Source organism: Hipposideros armiger, unplaced genomic scaffold (assembly GCF_001890085.2).
Source record: "Hipposideros armiger isolate ML-2016 unplaced genomic scaffold, ASM189008v1 scaffold_385, whole genome shotgun sequence".
Classification (NCBI taxonomy): Eukaryota; Metazoa; Chordata; class Mammalia; order Chiroptera; family Hipposideridae; genus Hipposideros; species Hipposideros armiger.
This window is the reverse complement of record NW_017731735.1, coordinates 1,412,305-1,434,324: the sequence shown is the minus strand read 5'-3', so window position 1 is coordinate 1,434,324 and position 22,020 is coordinate 1,412,305. Positions and strand designations below refer to the sequence as shown.

Below are 22,020 nucleotides of genomic sequence, written 5' to 3'. Positions count from 1 at the left end.
GCTGCTCAGAGTTGGTGTCCCAAGCCAACTCTTAATGCTTCACTCGGCTGGCCCAGCATGGACATTTTAACAATATTAGTTATTTCAATTTATTAATACACAATATCTTTCCATTTATTTGTTTCTTCTTTAGTTATTTTCATCAGTGTCTTATAAGTTTTCAGTGTACAGATCTTTTACCTCCCTGGTTAAATTTATTATTATTCCATTTATATAAAATTATAGAAAATGCAAACTAAACTGTAATGATAGAAAACAGATTACTATTGCCTTGGCATGAAGATAGAAGGGAGGTCAATTACAAAGAGGCATGAGGAAACTTTTGTGGTAATAAGAATTTTTTTTATTTTAAGCTGAGCCATCCTGCCACCTGTTGGCAGCTCAGCGGCTGCTCAGCTTGGGCTGGGAGTCGAACCGCGTTGCTCAGAGCTCAAACTCTTGAGCGAGCTCTTAACCAACTGAGCCACTCGGCCGGCCCTGAGGTAATAAGAATTTTATTATCTTCATTTTTGAGATGCTTACATATATATATCTCAAACTCATCAATTGTATATTTTAAATAAGTGCATTTTTTGTATGTCAGTTATATAACACTAAATATTTTTTAATCTCAATTTTCAGGTTAAAATGCAGCTTAGGTACAGCTGAAGGCAGAATAAATGAACTGAGAGGTAGATGTGAAGAAATTATCCAGGCGGAGTAATAGTGGCACTGGGGGCCCTGTGTCGAGTCTGGTGAGCCACGTTGCCTGCACTACCAAGGTCACAGCTCAGGCCTCCCATCCTGGCCTCAGGGACCTGCCAGGCAGGCCAGCAGCCGCAAGGAGTGGTGAAATCATAAGTGATCCAAGGTCAGGGTCTCTTCTAGGTGATCAGGGCCCCAGGATGGCTCGGAAATCCTGAAGGAGCTGGATGAGTATTATAAGAAATTGAAACAGGAGACAGATGACACCCAGAAGAGGAGAGTGTTGCACTGCATTCGAGAGCCCTGATTTGGAGCCAGGAGTTGGGTGAGGAGAAGATCCAGATTGTGAGTCAGATGGTGGGGCTGGTGGAGAACTGGACCAGGCAGGTGGACAGCCGCATGGAACACTTTGAGGCACAGCAAGAGGTCAATGACACCACTGGCCACAGCAGCAAAGCCAGCCAGGATAAGTCCAAGAACAAGACAATCACGCAGGCAGAAAAGCCCAATAACAAGAGGTCCTGGCAACAGTGCAACAATCTGGAATCAGGAGAACGTGCTAATAATCACAGCCACGATGACATCACCTCAGGAACACTTAAGGAGTAGAAAGCAAAGACCTCTAAGAAGAAGAAACGCTCCAAGGCCAAAGCAGGGAGGGAAGCATTCCCCACAGACCTTCCTATCGACCCAAACAAACCAATGTACTGTCTGTGCAACCAGGTCTCTTATGGAGAAATGATCAGCTGTGACAATAATGAGTACCCCATCAAGTGGTTCCACTTCTCCTATGTAGGAATGAATCATAAGTCAAAGGCATGTAGGTACTGTCCCAAATGTCGAGGGGAGAATGAGAAAACCATGGACAAAGCCCTAGAGAAAACCAAAAAGAAGAGGGCTTATAACAGGGAGTTGGTGGACCTTGCTGAACAGTGAGGAGAGCTAATCTAGTGTATTTATTACATCGCCACCTTTGGTGAGGTGCAAAGACTGTTAGAAAATAAGCCATTCCTTTTGCAGGAATGGCAGTGATTCTCTTTGTCTTTTGTTTTCACTGGTATATATGTATCACAAGTGGTCTATGGATCAACATTTTAGAAACTAAGAAAAGAAAAAATTATCCAGAAAGCAGTAGAGAGAGATATGTAGATATTAAATATAAAAGTGAATTTCGGAGAAATGGTGATTAGAGTGAGATATTCTAATATAAATTTGAGTTGTAAAAGGACTATAGAGAATGAGAGAGCATCCATATATTCAAAGAGATAATGCCTGGAAACTTTCTAGAATAGTGAAAAACATCAATCTTCAGATTCTGGAGGCTCAGCAAAACCCACACACCAGACACATTCTCATGAAACTTTAGAACACCAAAGACAAAGAGAACATTTAAAAGCAACAAGAGAGAAAAAAATAAATCTTCTGTAATAGAACAATTAGATTCTCTGCTAACCAAAAGCAACAATGAAAAACCAGAAGACAGTGGAATGTAATGATATAAAATAATTATTAATCTGGAAGCCCATACTCAGCAAAACTCTCTCAAGAACAACAGCAAACTGAAGACATTTCAATTCACACAAAACCTGAAAGAGTAGGTCAATAAGTGAGCCTTTCTAAAATAAATTACTTAAATGGAAAAAATAACCCCAGTTGCAAAAAACAAAACACATTGATTAGGTAAAACAATAATAATGTTTATTTTGTAGAATCAAAAACAAGTACTCTAAGGTTCATACAGTAAGAGGATAAAGATATTGATGAGGGGCTGGTCAAGTTGCTCAGTTGGTTAAGAGTTGGCTTAAGAGCGTGAGCTACAGGGCCGCTGGTTCGATTCCCACATGGGCCAGTGATGCTGAGCCCAAGCTGAGCTGTCGCTGAGCTGCCAACAGGTGGCAGGATGGCTCAGCTGGTGTAACAACAAGGTTGCCTGTTTGATTGTGGGCTACACCGGCCCGCAACTAAGACTGAACGCTGGCACCCTGAGCTGAGCTGCCACCCAGATGGCTCAGTGGATAGAGCGTGCGTTCTTAACAACAAGGCTGCTGGTTCAACTCCCGCATGGGATGGTGACTACACCCAACCACAATTAAGATTGAACACAGCACCTTGAGCTTAGAGGCCATGAGCTGCCGACGGGAAGCCAGATGGCGACTGGCGCCCTCCACAACGAAGATTGAAGAACAACAACTTGGCTGGTCCCCTTCCCCAATTCCCCAATAAAATCTTTAAAAAAAAGATATAATGAACTTAGGCTTTGTTAATTGTACATACTAAAAATTCTGGGGAAACCTCTAAAATAAAATAAATAGAGTTCATAACTTTAGTAGAAAAAGGAAAAGGAATGAGCAGGTAAAAGAAACTTTAATCACGCCAAAAGAAGACAAGAAAGGAGAGAATAAAAAACAAAACAAAATAGCAAAACAAAACAAATGCAAAGCATAAATAAAGTAAGGTTAAAATAAAGCCAAATGTATTAGTAGACAAAATAAACATAAATGAATTAAACTAAGATTTTTAGATTGAATTTTTTAACTTAAAACTTAGCTATAAGCTATGGATAGGAGGTAAAGCTAAAGTATAACAACCAAAAAAAAAAAAACTATCAGAAGATGAAAAAAGATATCCCAGGATTATGCCATTTTAGGAATCTCAAAAACTTCACATTGGAAATGTCTGTGGTCTAAGGCCTTCCTTACTAGGAGGTAAATTACAGTTATATGGTGTATATAGTGTCTATTAACAGCTTTGTTCAGACCACAAACCAGGCTATTCCAAGTTCTCTTGCTGTGAAATGAATTGATTTAGTCACTCATTCATTCACCCATTTGTAACCAATATTAACTTCATCACAAACCCATAGTGATATGTGGCTACTTGTGGTCATACCTTTTTTATGTTTTCAGTTAATTATGCAAGTCTTTTTCTCTGTTGGCAGCAATTCCAGTATTTCCTTGTTGGTTTTTCCTGTTCCCACTCTAAAGGGTCTCAGAATTCCAGTCCTTACAGGTTGGACATACTCACACAAATCCACTAAGCCTTTCAGCATTTCAGTGCACACCAGCAACTTCCAACACTGCATCTCAAAAAGATCTGAGGGTTTTCTCCGGCCACAGGAGCTGCTCTGCCCATGCTCGCAGCACCAGGAGCTGCCTCCCACCGACTCTCCTTTGGAGAGGTTGTCTTCAGAAGGAGCCTCCTGAAGGAAATGTTCTTTAGTGAGTCCACAGTCATTTGTCTTTCTAAAGGAGACTCCCATCAGTTGGTTAAGAGCTCGCTCAAGAGTTTGAGCTCTGAGCAACAGCGGTTCGAGTCCAGCCTGAGCTGAGCAGCCGCTGAGCTGCCAACAGGTAGCAGGATGGCTCAGCTAAAAACTAAAAAAAAAACAAAAAACAACAAAAACAAAAAGACAAAACAAATAAAGGAGACTCCCAAACTGATTCTGAGATGCCTGTGGGTCTCCTTGCAGGAGAAGTCATAGCACAGGAGCCTGCCTTCAGGGATTCAGGGTGACTTCTGACTTTACAGCACCTCTGTCACTTTTGAAAAGGAACATACATATTGAACCTCTATCAATTTTCCTTTGAAAATAAATCTCAATATCAACCTCTTCTCTCCATCTCAACTACTCTCACCTAGTTCGAGTCTCCAGCATCTGTCATGGATGACTGCGATGGTCTCCTCACCCACTGCCCGGAGCCCACTTTTGTCCACCCTCCAGCCCATCTTCCATAAGGCAGCCAGAGTGATCTTTATAAAATGCAAATCAGGTCAGGTCACTTCCCTATCTAAAACTCATCAGTAGTTTCCCTTTACTCTTCAAATAAAACCCAAATGCCTTACCTAACACTCAATGTCTTTTGGTGACTCCAGGATGACTTGATTTTCTAAAAGGGACTCCCCACTTGATTCCAAGGTGCCTTGTCTGGCCCAGGTCTAGCTGTCCAGCAGCAGCTCCTGCCCTTGCCCCTCATCCACCACCCTCCAACCACATTGGCCTCCTTTCTGGTTCTGGGACATGGCAGCTCTCCCCCTACTCAGGGCCTTTGCACATGCTCTTTTCTCTGCAGTTTCCCCCAGCTCTGCCTGTGATGAGCTCAGCTCATTCTTCAGGTGCAGCTTAAATGTCACTCCCCGGGGAAGCCTTTCCTGACCATTCAATTTATATCCATCTTCCTGCTTCATAATTTTCTACTTCAACACCTATTTGTTTCACTGACAGCACTTCAAATTTAAAATGAATCCCTTCTGGGCCGGCCGAGTGGCGCATTGGTTGAGAGCTGGCTTGGGACGCCAGAGGGCCCCAGTTCAGATCCCACATATGAGGGCCAGTGACACTGCCCTCTACAGCTAAGATGCTGAACAACAGCTCAACCTGGAGCTGGGCTGCCGTGAGTCACCGGTGACAGCGTAGGCTGCAGCCCCTGTGGCAGTGGGTTGCCATGGGCTACCGTGTGTAGCCAGCAGCCAGCGTGAGCGGCCAGCAGCCGCAGTGAGCAGCCGTCCAGAAGCCGGCGACTGATCTGCCTCGCCCGGGAAGAGCGCAATGATGGTGCCAACTTGGGCCAGTGAAGCAACGTCCTCCACAACTAGACTGAAGAACAAAAGGACAGCAACTTGTCTGTTCCCCCAATTCCCCAGTGCTGTTCCCATCCCCCAATTTAAAAATAAACAAATAAAATAAAATGAATCCTTTCTCCCCCACTTCGCTGTAATCTTCCTGAAGACAAGGACTTGTTTTGCATCTACCATCCAGTTCAGTAGATGTTTAATGAATGGTGGAGCATCCTGCTACACATAGACTCATTCATTCAGTTATTGTTATTTCATCATCCTCTTGCTGCCTACAGACGGGACAATAAGGTCCCCTTCATCCGTATTTATCTGCCACTAACTACTTTATCCCTTAGGGCTCTATTCTTTCAAATCCTATTACAAAGTTTTAACTGAGTAGAATTGTTCTTCACTTATTCCCAGGAGAACAGAGTTGGCTTATAATTGTACTTCTGCCTTAATCATCTGAACAACTTCAATACACACAAGCAGAAGCTCTACAGAAAGGCTGTTTTCCTGCCAGGAGAGGATCGGAGGAAGGAGCCCAAGGAGCCCAGAGCGCCCCTTCCTCCCTCTGCTGCTCACAGCTGTCTGACTTGGAGTAACCCCGGAGAGGAGAGGAAAGAGAGGACTGGCCATTCTGACGGCACACTAAGATGCTAATCTGGGCTCTCTCCCGAAATACATTCCAGAATCTTGACTCTGTGGATGGCATCCACATGGAAACTTCCCTTTAGGTGAAGTGTCCCTGCTTCCAGAGGGCCATCTGGGAACTTCACTTCAAAATGCCCTGCCATCCTTAGAAATAGACACTGACTGTACTCCGTGGTTTTTACCAACTACATGTTAACAAAACTTTCCTGCTCAGTCAGCATTTGTCCCACAGTTTTCATGTAACCAATATGGAATATAATTACCAACCTGTGGTGCTGAATACAATTCATAAACAAGATTATAAAATATTTTAGGACCGGCCGAGTGGCACGTTGGTTAGGAGTTGCCTTGGGATGCCAGCTCTGTGCAGCAGGGCCCCGATTCGGATCCCACATGAAGGGCCAGTGACACTGCGCCCTCTACAGCTAGGATGGTGAACAACAGCTCTACCTGTAGCTGGGCTGCCTTGAGCCGCCATCCTATGGCCCGCGAGCAACTACCTCACCCGGGAAGAGCACAATGATAATACCAACATGGGCCAGTGAAGCGACGTCCTCCACAAGTAGACTGAAGAACAAAAGGACAGCAACTTGTCTGTTCCCCTCCCCCAATTCCCCAATAAAATCTTTAATAAATAAGTAAATAAATAAAATATTTAAAAATATTTTCCAGTTATCTGTTTATCCCTTCTAACCCTCTCTATCCTCTCTTCTTTTAGGTTATTTACCCCTTTGATGTCCAAATCACTGGAGGAAGAGAGGGAGAGACAAGGGACCAATGCTGAGGAAGACATGGCAGGGAGGTACTTTCTAAGAGAAACTGCAAATAGTACTGGCCAGCATTAAAAGGATGATACGGTGAATGAGGTTATATAGCATTTCCTACAATGGCCCCTACAATCAATCAATCAATCAGCAATTATTTATTGAGTGCATGCCATGTGCCTAACATTCATTCACTCATTGGTTCAACAAAATTTTATGTTGCCAGGATCTGTGTGAGGTGCCAGAATGCAAAAATGAGTAAGATGTGGTCTCTACTCTCAAATAGCTCATTTCTGAGGGTGGGGTGGGGGGAGACACAATACATACAACTGAAGAATAATGAGTTAAAGTTAAATTATGTGTACTAGGAATGGGTGTTTTTAGACAGTAGAGCTCAAAATGGACTGAAGTTGTAAAAAAGCAAAAAACAAAAATCAAAACCCTTCTTAAAGGAGGAAGTGCTTGAAATGAGCTTTGAAAGAGAAGTAAATGATAGATAAGCAAAAGAAAGGAGGGAAGGCACCCCAGGCTGAGGGAACAGCTTTGGCCAAGGCCAGCAGCTGAAATAAGCTTGAAGTGCTTTAAAAGCAGTGAGGTAATGGAAAAGACAAAGTAGGCTCTTCATTAGATCTCTTTAGAAAGGAATGGTGAAATTTTGATAAGATATTGTGTGTGGATTATGAGTCTTTTACCTGTGGTAGCTTATAATTAAGCCATTGCTTTGTCATGGTGAGATAGCTACTGAGAAGAGCCAGTTATCCCATGTTAATGTATAACTTCTTTGTTTTATGCAAAACAGCCAGCTCCAGTCTTTAAAAAAACAAAAGGAGCCTGTGCCTCTATTCAAGCGGAAATGAATACCTACCTATGGTTGGATAATAAAAACTCAGGGTTTTCAAGATCACAGGGCTTTCCTGGACACACACAGTAAGGGCATCATGTAACTTTCTCTCTTGCCTTTTTCAGGGTGGCTAAAGGAAGCAAACGCTCTGCACGCGGTGAGGCCTAAGGATAAGCCAAGGCCTTGCTGTCCCCACTCAAGGAGCTGATGCAGGCAGGTGCCACCACCAATCCCAAAGGCAGAGATGGGGGATGCCTGAGAGATACACTGCTAAGGAGAGAAGAGGAAGAAGGGCTTTCAACAGGAGTCAGGCTGAAGGAAAAGACAAATCACCAGGAAATGTTTTTTTCTACAAAATAAAATTCTGAGAGAACAGATAAAGAAAAACTTAAGAATGAGTAGAAGTCCCAAAATGTATTTACTCTTTTTTTTAAGCAAAGATAAAATCTTTGACACTAATAATTGGTTAATTGGCCCAAGCCGTCAATTTTGGTCATCCTAATAAAGACAGCAAAGAGAAATCACCGACGTTTTGAGCAACGGTCAGAGGTAAAAAGGATTGAGATTCGATAATCTCTGTTTGTAAACAGAGTTTCCTAACAGCAGAGTCTGTTATGCTAACCATTAGAATGTGTAACTGAAACATATTATGAAGCTTTTCTGCAGCTTTCACAGTAAAAAGAATCCTCCCAAAATGGTCCGTATGGTGAGGAAACTAGAGTGTGTGTATGTGAAAGGCCCTGTGGAGAGTCTGTGGACAACTGAAACTCATGCATTTTGTAAAAGAGCTCTCACAGAGCTTTCTAGCCCCTTCCACCATGTGAGGCTACAACAAGAATTCTGGGACCTAGGAGAGGATCCTCACCCAACCATGTTGGCACTCTGATCCTGGACTTCCAGCCTCCAAAACAATGAAAAATTTCTGCTGTTTATAAGCAACCCAGTCTGAGGTATTTTAACAACCCAAATAAACTGAGACAGGGTCCCCAAATGATTTACAGGAAATCATTGGGGAAACTTGTCCTGCACAAAGAAATGCCCCTGTCCAATCATAGACAATACAGGGGAATAGAGGATGAGATCAAAGACAAAGATGCTTTCTCTCCATGTCTAAAAGGAACGAAGAGAAGACTGTCAATGTGGTTCAGACGATGGACCCACCAAATAGGCTGCGGTCTGCAAGTGTAGCAGAGGTGCCATCCCCACTCATCCAGCTATGTGTTCCTGAATGTTCCAGCCACTCAAGGCAACCCCAAAGGATAAGCACAAGCATGGCTTCTTCCCCCACTCCACCAAGGTTCTAGGGGTGCCCTTTATCCTACAAAAGTCTAATGGTATCCTTATAGCATGCATTTGAGACAGGGGCAGACATTGTTTCTGCTCATGGTGCCTGGATGGTTGGCTCGAAGACTCTGGCCACAGGTATTGCCATCTTCCCATCCAGGCCAGGACCCAAGGATCAGCTGAGGAGGTCTCTGAACCACTCCAGGCATGGGGTCCTGAAATCATGTTACTCACAGGAAGACTGTCCTCGATGGGCTTTTCTCAGGACCTCCATGATGGGTAAATCACTGTCAGACACCAGGATCAGGTCCCAGGTTGGCAGTCCTCCTCATGCCAATCCTAGGAGCAAGGTAGTAATGAGAAATGGAGTTCTACCCTGCTCTAATCTGCCAAGGTAGAATGAACATTTTCTTTCAAATGATTTCTGATGCAAAGAATAAAGAGAGAGAGAATGAATTCAATTTTTTTTTGCGTAAAAAATGGTTTGAAAATTTGTTGTTGCTACTGAAGTACAGTCTCTTATAGCTTCCTTCCCCATACTCAACACACACACACACACACACACACACACACACACATACACACAATCTCTCCCAAACATTTTTGCTTACTCTTATACATACATTCATCTTCAATGGTAGTAGCAGTTAAATAATTCTTGCTATTTGCCAGCTATTACTTTAAAAACTTTATATGAGTTAACAACATTGGAAGTGAGGTATAGTATTATCCCCATGTTACAAATTGGGCTCTGAAAGATTTAACTTGGGCCGGCCGAGTGGCACATTGGTTAAGAGCTGGCTTGGAATGCCAGAGGGCCCCGGTTCAGATCCCACATATGAGGGCCAGTGACACTGCCCTCTACAGCTAAGATGCTGAACAACAGCTCAACCTGGAGCTGGGCTGCCGTGAGTCACCGGTGACAGCGTAGGCTGCAGCCCCTGCTGCAGTGGGTTGCCATGGGCTACTGTGTGTAGCCAGCAGCCAGCGTGAGCGGCCAGCAGCTGCCGAGAGCGGCCGTCCAGAAGCCGACGACTGATCTGCCTCACCTGGGAAGAGTGCAATGATGGTGCCAACTTGGGCCAGTGAAGCAACGTCCTCCACAACTAGACTGAAGAACAAAAGGACAGCAACTTGTCTGTTCCCCTTCCCCAATTCCCCAGCGCTGTCCCCATCCCCCCCAATTTCCCAATAAAAATCTTTAAAAAAAAAAAAAAGATTTAACTTGCCTGAAGTTACCTAGCAAGTAAGTGAGAAAGCAGAGTTTAAAACCAGAAGAGCATGGTTCTGAAGACCAGGCTCTGCCACATTTGTGCTCACAATTCTGTGCACACAACCTTTCTTAAGAGCAGGCAGGTGAAGGGAGGTGCCAGGCACAAGCTCACTTGTTCCAAAAGAGAAGACTCGGAGTCAAAGCTGGTTTTGAACTTTTTAGCCCACTAGTTGTGAACATTTTTCTGGTTTTCTCCCATGAAATGCGATGAATGTTTGACTCTCGCCCCAGAAAAATGCTTCACAAGTTCACAGACCCCCCCGAAGTCTATTCATGAACCCCAACTTAAGGTCCTTGACCTATTCTAGTCCCTCCATTTTACATTGCCTGGTTCAATAGTAAACATTCAATACATTGTTATAGTTATCCCCAAGGTGGGGCGGGGGGTGGGGGAGAGGAAGCCTGAGAATTATTACAAAGGTGAAGTGGGGACCGGCCGAGTGGCGCATTGGTTAAGAGCTGGCTTGGAATGCCAGAGGGCCCTGGTTCGATCCCACATATGAGGGCCAGTGACACTGCCCTCTACAGCTAAGATGCTGAACAACAGCTCAGCCTGGAGCTGGGCTGCCATGAGTCGCCAGCGACGGCGTAGGCTGCAGGCCCTGTGGCAGTGGGTTGCCATGGGCTACCACCGTATGTAGCCAGCAGCCGGCGTGAGTGGCCAGCAGCCGCAGTGAGCAGCCATCCAGAAGCCGGCGACTGATGTGCCTTGCCCGGGAAGACCACAATGATGGTGCCAACTTGGGCCAGTGAAGCAATGTCCTCCACAACTAGACTAAAGAACAAAAGGACAGCAACTTGTCTGTTCCCCTTCCCCTAATTCCCCAGTGCTGTTCCCATACCCCCAATTCCCCAATAAAAAAAAAATCTTAAAAAAAAAGGTGAAGTGGTGGGCCCTCGGCCACAAAGAGAGTGAGTTACCATGTTGGAAACAAACCCAAGACATTGAGGCCAGTGCTCTCTCTAACATACCACCTTAACACAAGGCCTTATAGAATTTTATTGCAACCTTTTTAGGGTTTTATCTTCATCCCATAAGACTAAAGAATTGTCTGCCAGTTAGAGATGTGAAACAAGGTGCAGTCAGGGAGTTGAGAAACTCCCACATTCCAGCTCATCTCGCCAGTCTCTTCTTCCTTTTTCTCCACTCTCTACCTTCACATGCTCCCCTCTCCTACCTACCTACCTTCTCACCCACACACCCTTTGCATCCCCAGAAATAAATAAACACAGAAAAAGAAAGGTAGTTGTTGATCCAGATGACACCACTAGCATGAAAGCACCCTCACCAGGCCCATATCAAGAGGGACCATGATTCTCTTACACATACAGTCAAACAAGCCATCTCTTCTCCCTCTGCCTTTAAAGCAATTGTCATTTTAGGGAAGTATTGGGGCGGGGAACAGTGCAGGGATCTTTCCTTTGAAACTTCCAAGAAATATAACACACCCTCCCTAGTGTCTCATTTGCAGAGTGCATTTCCCTCTGTCAACTAACCCACTAAACTGAGAGTCTCAAGCCAGGCCATCAAATATTCAAAGATCAGAGTTCCTCTTAGCCCTTTCTTCTCCGGTCTAAATAATTCAATACCCACTATCTTGCATCCCTAGATCCTCTTGTCGAATTCTTTGATCATTTTTATGACCTATCTATGGGCTATTTCAAATGTCTGTTTTATTCAGCCTCAAACTGAACCCAATGCATGAAGAAGGCTGTGACCAAAGCTAAGTAAACAGAATACTATTTAACTTCTACTCGTCATATTCTATTATGGGAATCCATGATCACATTGGAGTTTTGAACAATGTAACACAGGGGACCTGACACTTACTTTCTTTGGGGGAGTAAATATGGCCCTCTAATGACAGTGCATCCCTAGAGAGGAGAAACTGAGAGTACTCAAGATTAAAGAGTTGGCCTAGAAGTATTCAGCCTCTGCCATTGACTCTATACCTTTCATAGCTTCCTTTGGCCTCAGTTCCTGTTTTTAAAAATGAAAACAGTGTTTATTTCAACAGCTAAAAATGGCTAAAAAATTAAAATACCATATGTTTAGAAGATTCAGAGAAATATGTGCTCTCCAAAAGCTAGTGTGATCCCTCGGGAGCACAGTCTGGGAATGTGAAAAAATAAAAAGGCCTTGAAATGTGCAGACCTACTGATCCAATAACTCCACTTTTAGGCAGCTGTCTTAAGAATATCATTGAAGATACGTGCAATGACTTATCTACAAGGATATTCATCTCAACATTGTTTATAAAAGTAAAAAACCAGAGTCAACTAAATGCTAGCAATAAATGATTGGTTAGTTAAATTTTGGTAAAATAGCCAGACAATGTGGTATTATGCAACCATCAATACTCATGCATAGAAGAACATGTAAAGACATGAAAATATGTTCACAATGTCTTAAGTAAAACCACAAGCTGAAAATATGCAATATAATCCCATTTTTTATTTGGAAATAACTATGCCTATAAAAGCTCTGGAAGCCAGCATCAAAATGTTAACAATGATGGCCTTAAGAGGATTTTTATTCTTGTCCTTTGTGTATCTATATATTCTAGTTTCCCACAATAAACACATTGCTTTTTCAACCAAATAAACTATTTTGTTTTTAAGATTTTATTGGGAAGTTGGGGAATTGGGGAAGGGGAACAGCCAAGTTATTGTCCTTCTGTCTTAGTTGTGGAGGGCACAGCTAGCTTAGCTCCAAGTCTAGTTGCCATCCGGCCACCCATTGGCAGCTCAGGGTAGCTTAGCTCAAGGTGCTGTGTTCAATCTTAGTTGCGGGTGGGTGTAGCCCACCATCCCATGCGGGAGTTAAACCGACAACCTTGTTGTTAGGAGCATGTGCTCTCACCACCTGAGCCATCCTGCCACCTGTGGTAGCTCAGCGGCAGCTCAGCTCGGGCACAGCTCACTGGTCCATGTGGGAATCGAACTGGCGACGCTGTTGCTCAGAGTTCGCGCTCCTAACCAACTGAGCCACTCAGCTGGCCCCCAAATAAACTTATTTTTAATATTAATAGTATATACTTTTTTCACAGGGTTGCTGTGAGAATAACAGGATAATGCATCTGAAAAATCCTTTTAGTGTTATAAAGCACCACACAAATATTATGTTCTACTCTACTTAAGCCTCGGGTACCCTTCCCCACCATTCACATATAGAACCTATCCTCCTGTGTGGATAGGTGTGTTCTTCTATAGGGCATCTTCACACTGGTTGACACCAGACAGTTCATTCTTCATACCCTCAAACTGTAACAAACCCGTTTCCCCACCTATTCCATCCTTGCCCTTCATACTTTAATAAGTGCTCATATGGTTAGCAAACCATGGTGCTTGTCTTTTTTATATATAATAGATTATTAGAAATCCAGTGATATTACTCCAATGAAGGGCTGCGTTTCCATTTAGCCATGTCATGTCCCAACCTCTCTAATTGTCACTCTGCTTCATCGCTCCTCGTTCCCTCACTCTCTCCACTATGTTCACCACCACCCATCCCATTTATAAATCTGCCTAAGCTTGTGACCTGCTCTTTTTTTTCATTCATTCCATCTAGTCACCCAAAAAATATTGATTGATGGCTTGATATGCAACAGTTGCTGATTAGTTCCTGGGATATAAAAATGAATAAATGCAAAGAAGGTGGGCAGGAGGACAAATTAGGTGACAGGTAGGAGGAAACCGATCAAGCCTCAGAGGTGAAAAGAGCACGGAATTGCAGAAGACCTAGCTTTATTAGAAAGTATTTATGAGAGAGAGAAGCCACTTCCAAGCAGTCAGGAAGCTGCTAGAAGCTACTTACGGCAGACCTCCACAGCTCCCAGGCAGGTGGAAGGGCACCACATCCCGTCCAGGAAGTCCACACATTCGCCTACCAACACTGCCAGAAGAGAAGGAAAAACACTTTCTGCTTCTCTTCTTTTTTGTAAATCTAGTCAAATGTCCCCCACTGGCAGAACATAAACTATAGAAAGAACCCTGAAAGCAAAGGAGTCTAGGGAATACCATTCCCAGGGTTCCAGACTTGAGGATACAAAGGAGAGTACGCAATGGACAGGAAGATGTGCTAGTTGCCCAGGGCACACTTTCCCCTGCCCCTTGTTACAATTTCTTTCTTTTCTTCAGCACACTATGGGATGCTGGCTTCTACATTTATTTCATTCAACCTCATATTACAGCTGCTTTGTTTCTCCAACTAGGTTGTAAGTTCTCTGAGAGGGAAGTCCACTTGTCTGAATCCTTTCTTTGAATCCTCTCAATGCCCAGCAGGCATATTGCTTTACACTTTGAAGGTATACAATAGATATTTGCAAACAGATATAGTGTTGAAGCTAGAATGTGGGCCTTCTGTCTCCAATTCAGAGTTCCACCCAACACCACTCAGCCTTTCTTCATTAACAGGAGGGTTTTTTTACTGGGAGTTAAGTATGAGTTTGAAATTGCTCAGTTCAATTTTGCTTGGCAGGGAAACCCCTCTGGAGTAAAAACAACTGAACAGACCACAATAAATGAAAAGTTCTCAGAACACTAGTATCTATGAAGAGCAGTTTAAATCCTGGTGAAGTAGTGGTGAAATCATAAATGGCACTAAAGAGAACTGCAGCTGGACCCCACAAGCTATTTTTCCAGAATGGACCAGATCGGTCTCATCTATTTCAAACTAATGGAGAGGCAAATGGGGGTGTTCTCTATACATTGTATTAGTAAATAATAATAAGCTCATGATGTCTATAGGACAACCTAGACAAGAAAGCTAATTATATTTGTTATGGAATTTTTTTTACTAAGGATGAATCTGCAGCTTAAAATGATAATAACAACAACAACTACTAACTGATATTTATTGGGTGCTTCCCATGTGCACACTCTGAAAATTTTATGTGTTATCTCACTTAAAATCTCACAATAGCCCCAAGTGTACTTTTACAGATGAGGGAATCGAAGCTCAGAAGAGGTAACTGACATCCCTAAAGACACATCTAGTAAGTAGTGTCATAGGATACAACCATAGGCAGTCTGAGATGATCCTAACTCTTAGCCACTGTTACACACAACCAGATAAATGGGACCTGGGCAATTATAGCCACTGCTAGAAATTCAAACAACTATGTCTTACAGACTGTCATGTAATGACCATAGCAAACAAATCTTCATACTTAATATTGCTCTAATTCATGAATTTGCTAATTGGTGTTACCTGTTTACAGAGATGAACCAAAATCTCATTTTAAAAAACTGTATTAAAATTGTAATAATCAATATATACCGATAACAAAAGATAAATACAAGTCACGTTTGACTTTTACAATTACAAGAGGTGTTCAAAGTGGTTACCATCAGCATAATTTTAATACAGTTTTTTTTCTTTCTTAAAATGTGCATACATTTTTTTGGCACCTTCTGAATGTATATATGTAACTTTATAACATTAGACAAATGTCACTTAACTTTTCTGAGTTTGATTCCAGACCATCAAATTCTTATTCTTTCTAGTTTATTAGACAAAATGTGGAGGAGAGTTGATCTATCAAAGAGGACTAGAAGTTTGTTAGCAAATGAACAGAGCAATGAAAGTGATTAAATTACATTAGAGCGGAGGAGGATCACATGGTATTCCTCTGCCCTCCAGAGGCCATTTTGACTCCAGCCCAGGGTCAGGGGCCTGGTCAGTTTGAAACTGCCTGAGAGGTCTAGCCTGATCACAGGGCATCCGGGAAGGCCAAGTTGATTCTAAACCCATTCTAATATGTGCATTCAACTCCAGGGTGGATCTGAAAACCCACTCCAACCCAACCCAGAGTTTCTATGGCAAACTCATGCTCTGGGGCAGGAGCACTGATGAGAACCACTCTCACTATAAAACTAAGACTGGAGTTGAGTTCTGGCTATGTCCAACTGGAGTGGTTTTCCTTCCCCATATTTTCTTCCCCATTTGTTCCTGATGCTTTTCATTCTCCTATCCTCATTAAACAGTGCTGAATCCTGCAAATATTAGTCACTTAAGTCATCAAATAACCCAGCACACTGCAAAATCATGATGGGCCAAACTCTCAGTGTTCATACATTCCTGAAGCGTACTGGATTCTCATTAAGGAACCAAATAAATAAAGCAGTGGCTTGAGCATCAAAATATCAGGACGCCTCTTCCCCTTCCTTCTTGCCTGCCCTTTCTTGCCTATACCTTGAAGGTGACAGTGTGGCCACCAAAGAGGCTGCCACAGGGAGGCAGCAAACCAAGGAGATGACTGGGACTGAGAAGTTGGCAGAACCAAGAAGAAGGTCAATCAAGGAGGCAGTCTTTGTGGTTGGGAGATTGGTTACATACAGAAAGAGTGAGAAATAAGTAAATACATTGAAGTTTATCAGGGCCTAAGGAGGGATTTACACATATGTGGAATGGGGAAAGGCTAGGGAAAAAAACAACAACAACCCTGAGGTATTGGATTGGAATTAGAGGTATTAGTGTGAACTCACTTGATAAATAAAGGTAGATAGATAGATAGATGATAGATGATAGATGATAGATAGATAGATAGATAGATAGATAGATAGATAGATAGATAGATGATAGATAGATAGATGATAGATACATATCAATATATGCATGTGACACATAGTTACAATAAGCTCACACTCAAGGAGAGAGGATTACACTAGATCGTAGATAACAGGAGGCAAGGATTGTTGGGGGCGATCTTAGAAACAACCTACCACACAACTCAAATGTCCAACAATGTTAGAAAGGGTAAATAATTTATGGTCTGTTTAAACACAGTGCCATCCTAGGGCCGGCCAAGTGGCTCAGTTGGTTAAGAGCTCACTCAAGAGTGTAAACTCTGAGCAACAAGGTCACTGGTTCAATTCACGGCGCGGGCTGAGCTGCCAACAGGTAGCAGGATGGCTCAGCTAAAATAAATAAATAAATAAATAAATAAATAAACAAACAAACAAACAGTGCCATCCTAAAGAACAAGAAAACAAATGAACTACAGCTTCTTGCAACAAGAAATGACTCTCACAAACATAACGTTGGAAAAAATACACACACAGAAAAAAATCATATGGTATGATTCTATGTATATTACATTCAAAAACAGGCAAAACTAAGCTGTGATAATAGAAATCAGATAAAAGTTACCTTTGCAGAGGAAGGATGGGTAATGATGACTGGAAAGGATACTTCCAGAATGTTGGTAACGTTTTAGCTCCTGACCTGGATCATGATCCCATGGGGGGTTCATTTCATAAAAATGTATCAAGCTGTACACTCTTTGTGTGTCATTCTTCTATATGTATATGAGTATTAAACGACAATAAAAGAGTTTACTTAAAAAATGTATCCCAAAAATTCAGGATTGGGTTTATTTGGTAACTTTTTATTTTGACATTTCAAATTTACAGAAAAGATGCAAGAATTGTACAAAGCACTCCTGTATACTTTTTCCCCGATTCACCAAATGTTTACATTTTGTCCCATTTGCTTTATCATTCTCTCTGTATATGTATATCGTTTATTCTGAACCATTTGAAATTAAGTTGCAATCATCATCCTTATTTACCCCTAAATGCTTCAATGTATATTTCCTATGAACAAGAACATTCTCTTACATAATTGCAATACAATTGTGGAAATTTAACATCAATACAATACCATTGTCTAATCCACAGTCTATAATAAAATTTCATCAGTTGTTCCAACAATATCCTTCCTTTCTTTCTTTCTTTTTTTTTTTTAATTTCTAGTCTCCAATTCCATGATTACATGTTACAATTCCAGTTGTCATGTCTGTTTAGTCTCCTTTAAATCTGGAACAGTTCATCAGTTTTTCATGACCTTGACTTTTTTGAAGACTATATACCAGTTATTTGTAAACAATCTTGTTACAATTTGGATTTGTCTAATGTCTCCTCATGATAAGATTCAACTTTTGCATTTTTGGCAGGAACATCACAAAAATGATGTTGTGTCTTTTTCAGTGCATCACATCAGAGGTACATGCTGCTACTTGGTCCTGTTACTGGTAATATTAGCTTTGATAATTTGATTAAGGCAATATCTATCAGATTGCACCACTGTAAAGTTACAATTTTTTTTTGTAATCACTAGATAATCTTGGGGGAAAAGGAAATCATCTGAGACTATGTAAGTATCATGTTCTTAACAAACTCCCTCCAAAATTTTAGCTCCATTGATGATTCTTGCCTGAAGCATTTGTAAACATGGTGATTGCCAAATGGTGATTTTCTAACTCCATCATTCCTTCCTTATTTATCACATTTATTAGTTGGCATTCTGCTGAAAGGAGGCTTTCCCTTCTCTGCCTTTTATATACTTATTCATTCATTTCTGTTCATCAGTATAGATTTATGTATTTCCATTTTAGTTAGTGGTTAATTATGTTACTATAATTATTAATTTTGAGGCACAAATTGTCCCTAATTTGGCTAGTGGAAGATCCAAGATGAATTCTTGCCTGACTTACTTATTACTAGCCAAGTGACCTTGGACTCTGAAATTCTCTCATACCAAAGTAAAAATAAATTGTGCATTTGAACTTCACAATGTACCCAAGCACAACAAATGCATAGGGGAAAGGTAGTCCAACATAAGAGAAGAAAAAAGAAAAANTCCATATGTTCATTGCAGCATTGTTTACAATGGCCAAGCTGTGGAGGCAGCCTGAGTGTCCAATGGAAGAATGGATAAAGACGAGGTGGTACATATACACAATGGACTATTGCTTGGCTATGGAAGGGAATGGGTTCTTGCCATCTGCGGTGGCATGGATAAACCTGGAGGGTATTGTGCTGAGTGGAGTATGTCAGAAAGAATAAGACAGGTGCAATGTGATTTTGCTTATATGTGGAATCTAAACAACAAAATTAACAAACAAACAAATCAGAAACAAACTCATAGATACAGAGAACATTTTGATGGTTGCCAGATGGAAAGGGGGTTGGGAGTGTGGGTGAAAAAAGGGGAAGGGATTAAGAAGTACAAATTGGTTGTTAAAAAATAGTCATGGGGATGTAGGTATAGCATAAGGAATATAGTCAATAGTATTATAATAACTATGTATGTGTCAGATGGTTACTAGATTTGTTGGGGTGATAGATGGGATGGGGTTGGGGGACAGGGTGAAAAAGTGAAGGGATTAAGAAGTACAAATTGGTATTACAAAATAGTCATGGGGATGTAAAGTAAAGCATAGGGAATATAGTCAATAATGTGACAATAACTATGTATAGTGCCAGATGGATACTATACTAGTCAGGAGGATCACTTCTTAAATTATATAAATGTCTAACTACTATGTTGTCCCCCTGAAATTAATACAAAATAATATTGAATGTCAACTGTAATTGGAAAATTAAAAAGGGGGAAAGGTGAAGGGCAATAAGTGGTCCAAATTTCCAGGTATAAAACAAATAAGTCATGGAGATGTAACATACAGCATAGGGAATATAGTCAATAATATTGTGATAGCATAGTATGGTGTCATATAGTTGCTGGACTTTTCATGGTGTTGACTTCTTTAGGTATATAAATGTTGAACAACTGTGGTGTACCCCTGAAACTCATATAGTAATGTATGTTAGCTGTATTTTTAATAAAAATATTAATATAAATTTTTTTAAAAAAAGAAAAAGCCAAACCTGCTGATACCTTGATCTCAGACTTCTACCCTCCAAAACTATGAGGAAATTAATTTCTGTTTTTAAGCTACATAGTCTATAGTATATTGTTATGGCAGCCCTAGAAAACTAATACAAATAGTATCTATTGTAGGAATATAAACAAAATATACGATCATAGCAAGAACTGTTCAAATTATAGAAAAATATACATGGAAATAAAAATCACCCATAATTCCATCGCCAAGTGATTATTATCGTAAAATGTTTGGTGTATTTACTTCCAGGATTTTTTCTTAAGATATCCATATTTGTTTTCATTTTCAAAAAATTAACATCACAATGTACTTACAGTGTTGTATCCTGCTTCTTTAACAGAATTATGAACTTCTTTATTAAATAATGAACATTTTGCNAATTTCTAGTCTCCAATTCCATGATTACATGTTACAATTCCAGTTGTCATGTCTGTTTAGTCTCCTTTAAATCTGGAACAGTTCATCAGTTTTTCATGACCTTGACTTTTTTGAAGACTATATACCAGTTATTTGTAAACAATCTTGTTACAATTTGGATTTGTCTAATGTCTCCTCATGATAAGATTCAACTTTTGCATTTTTGGCAGGAACATCACAAAAATGATGTTGTGTCTTTTTCAGTGCATCACATCAGAGGTACATGATGCTACTTGGTCCTGTTACTGGTAATATTAGCTTTGATAATTTGATTAAGGCAATATTTATCAGATTGCACCACTGTAAAGTTACAATTTTTTTTTTGTAATCACTAGATAATCTTGGGGGAAAGGGAAATCATCTGAGACTATGTAAGTATCATGTTCTTAACAAACTCCCTCCAAAATTTTAGCTCCATTGATGATTCTTGCCTGAAGCATTTGTAAACATGGTGATTGCCAAATGGTGATTTTCTAACTCCATCATTCCTTCCTTATTTATCACATTTATTAGTTGGCATTCTGCTGAAAGGAGGCTTTCCCTTCTCTGCCTTTTATATACTTATTCATTCATTTCTGTTCATCAGTATAGATTTATGTATTTCCATTTTAGTTAGTGGTTAATTATGTTACTATAATTATTAATTTTGAGGCACAAATTGTCCCTAATTTGGCTAGTGGAAGATCCAAGATGAATTCTTGCCTGACTTACTTATTACTAGCCAAGTGACCTTGGACTCTGAAATTCTCTCATACCAAAGTAAAAATAAATTGTGCATTTGAACTTCACAATGTACCCAAGCACAACAAATGCATAGGGGAAAGGTAGTCCAACATAAGAGAAGAAAAAAGAAAAACCAGAGAAAGGCTATGAACCTTAAGTAGAGAAATCTCCCTAGTTTATATCTTTAAGTTTCAGCAATAAATGGGTAACTCAAAAGTAAATGACAGCAGCAGGGATGAATTTTAAGGCCCTACTAAAATCTGCCATGTTTGAAATCAGGAATAAATAATATTTAAAGTTCACAGTGAAATAACTTCAGGCTTCTGTTTTCTTTGTGATAGAGGCTCCTTTTTCAATCAACTCACAACACTTCTCTTTCCATTCAACCTAAGGCTCTGTAATAAGTGTCAACTAACAACAATAAAAACTAGAAGTTCACCTATAACTTAGCACAATATAAAAAGAAATTGTTCATAAAACCAGATTATTTTTTCTTATTCTTATCCAGTCTCAGTAGAATGATGACATTTTTCAAGTACACACTTCTTATTTATGAAGAGACAATTCTTCTCATACAACAATGAATTCTGTTTTCTGCATCTTGAATAACAAACATAAAATCTCCAAGAAGCACTTTACTTTCCAAAATCTAAATCATGTTAAATAACTCCTACATTTAAGAAGAAAGAAAAGCCTGTCAAACAAAGTAGAGCTTTTTTCTCATACAGGGCACTATGAGGTACATTTAGGATTGACAATAAACACCTCCAGAACTCTAAAAAGCTGACAAATAAAATCAACACAAACCATTAGAAATTAAAAAGTAAAAAGTCAGAAAAGAGAGCTTGACCACAACCCAAACAACAGAATTAATATATCTAAGAGATTAGAAACCTGAAAGGTTAAAACTTAGAGACATAAAGGGAATTGGACAGGCAAGATTTGTCAGGGTTTAACTAGCTAGGATTTAACTATGCAGGAAGAAACTACATAGGGACCATTCATCTCTTATAAGATTGGTTACTTTAACCAGCCTCACACACAATCAAATATCTAGACCAGGTGTCAGCAAATTGTGGCTCTTGAGCCACATTCGGCTCTTTGGGTACATTCCTTATCAAAAGTTTGCCGATCCCT

At 40.7% G+C, this 22,020-nt stretch overlaps 1 pseudogene; it reads left to right on the top strand.

Annotated features, from left to right (window-relative positions):
• Positions 1-276: 276 nt before the first annotated feature.
• LOC109393619 (inhibitor of growth protein 1 pseudogene) lies at positions 277-1,620 on the top strand (annotated as a pseudogene).
• Positions 1,621-22,020: the final 20,400 nt, after the last annotated feature.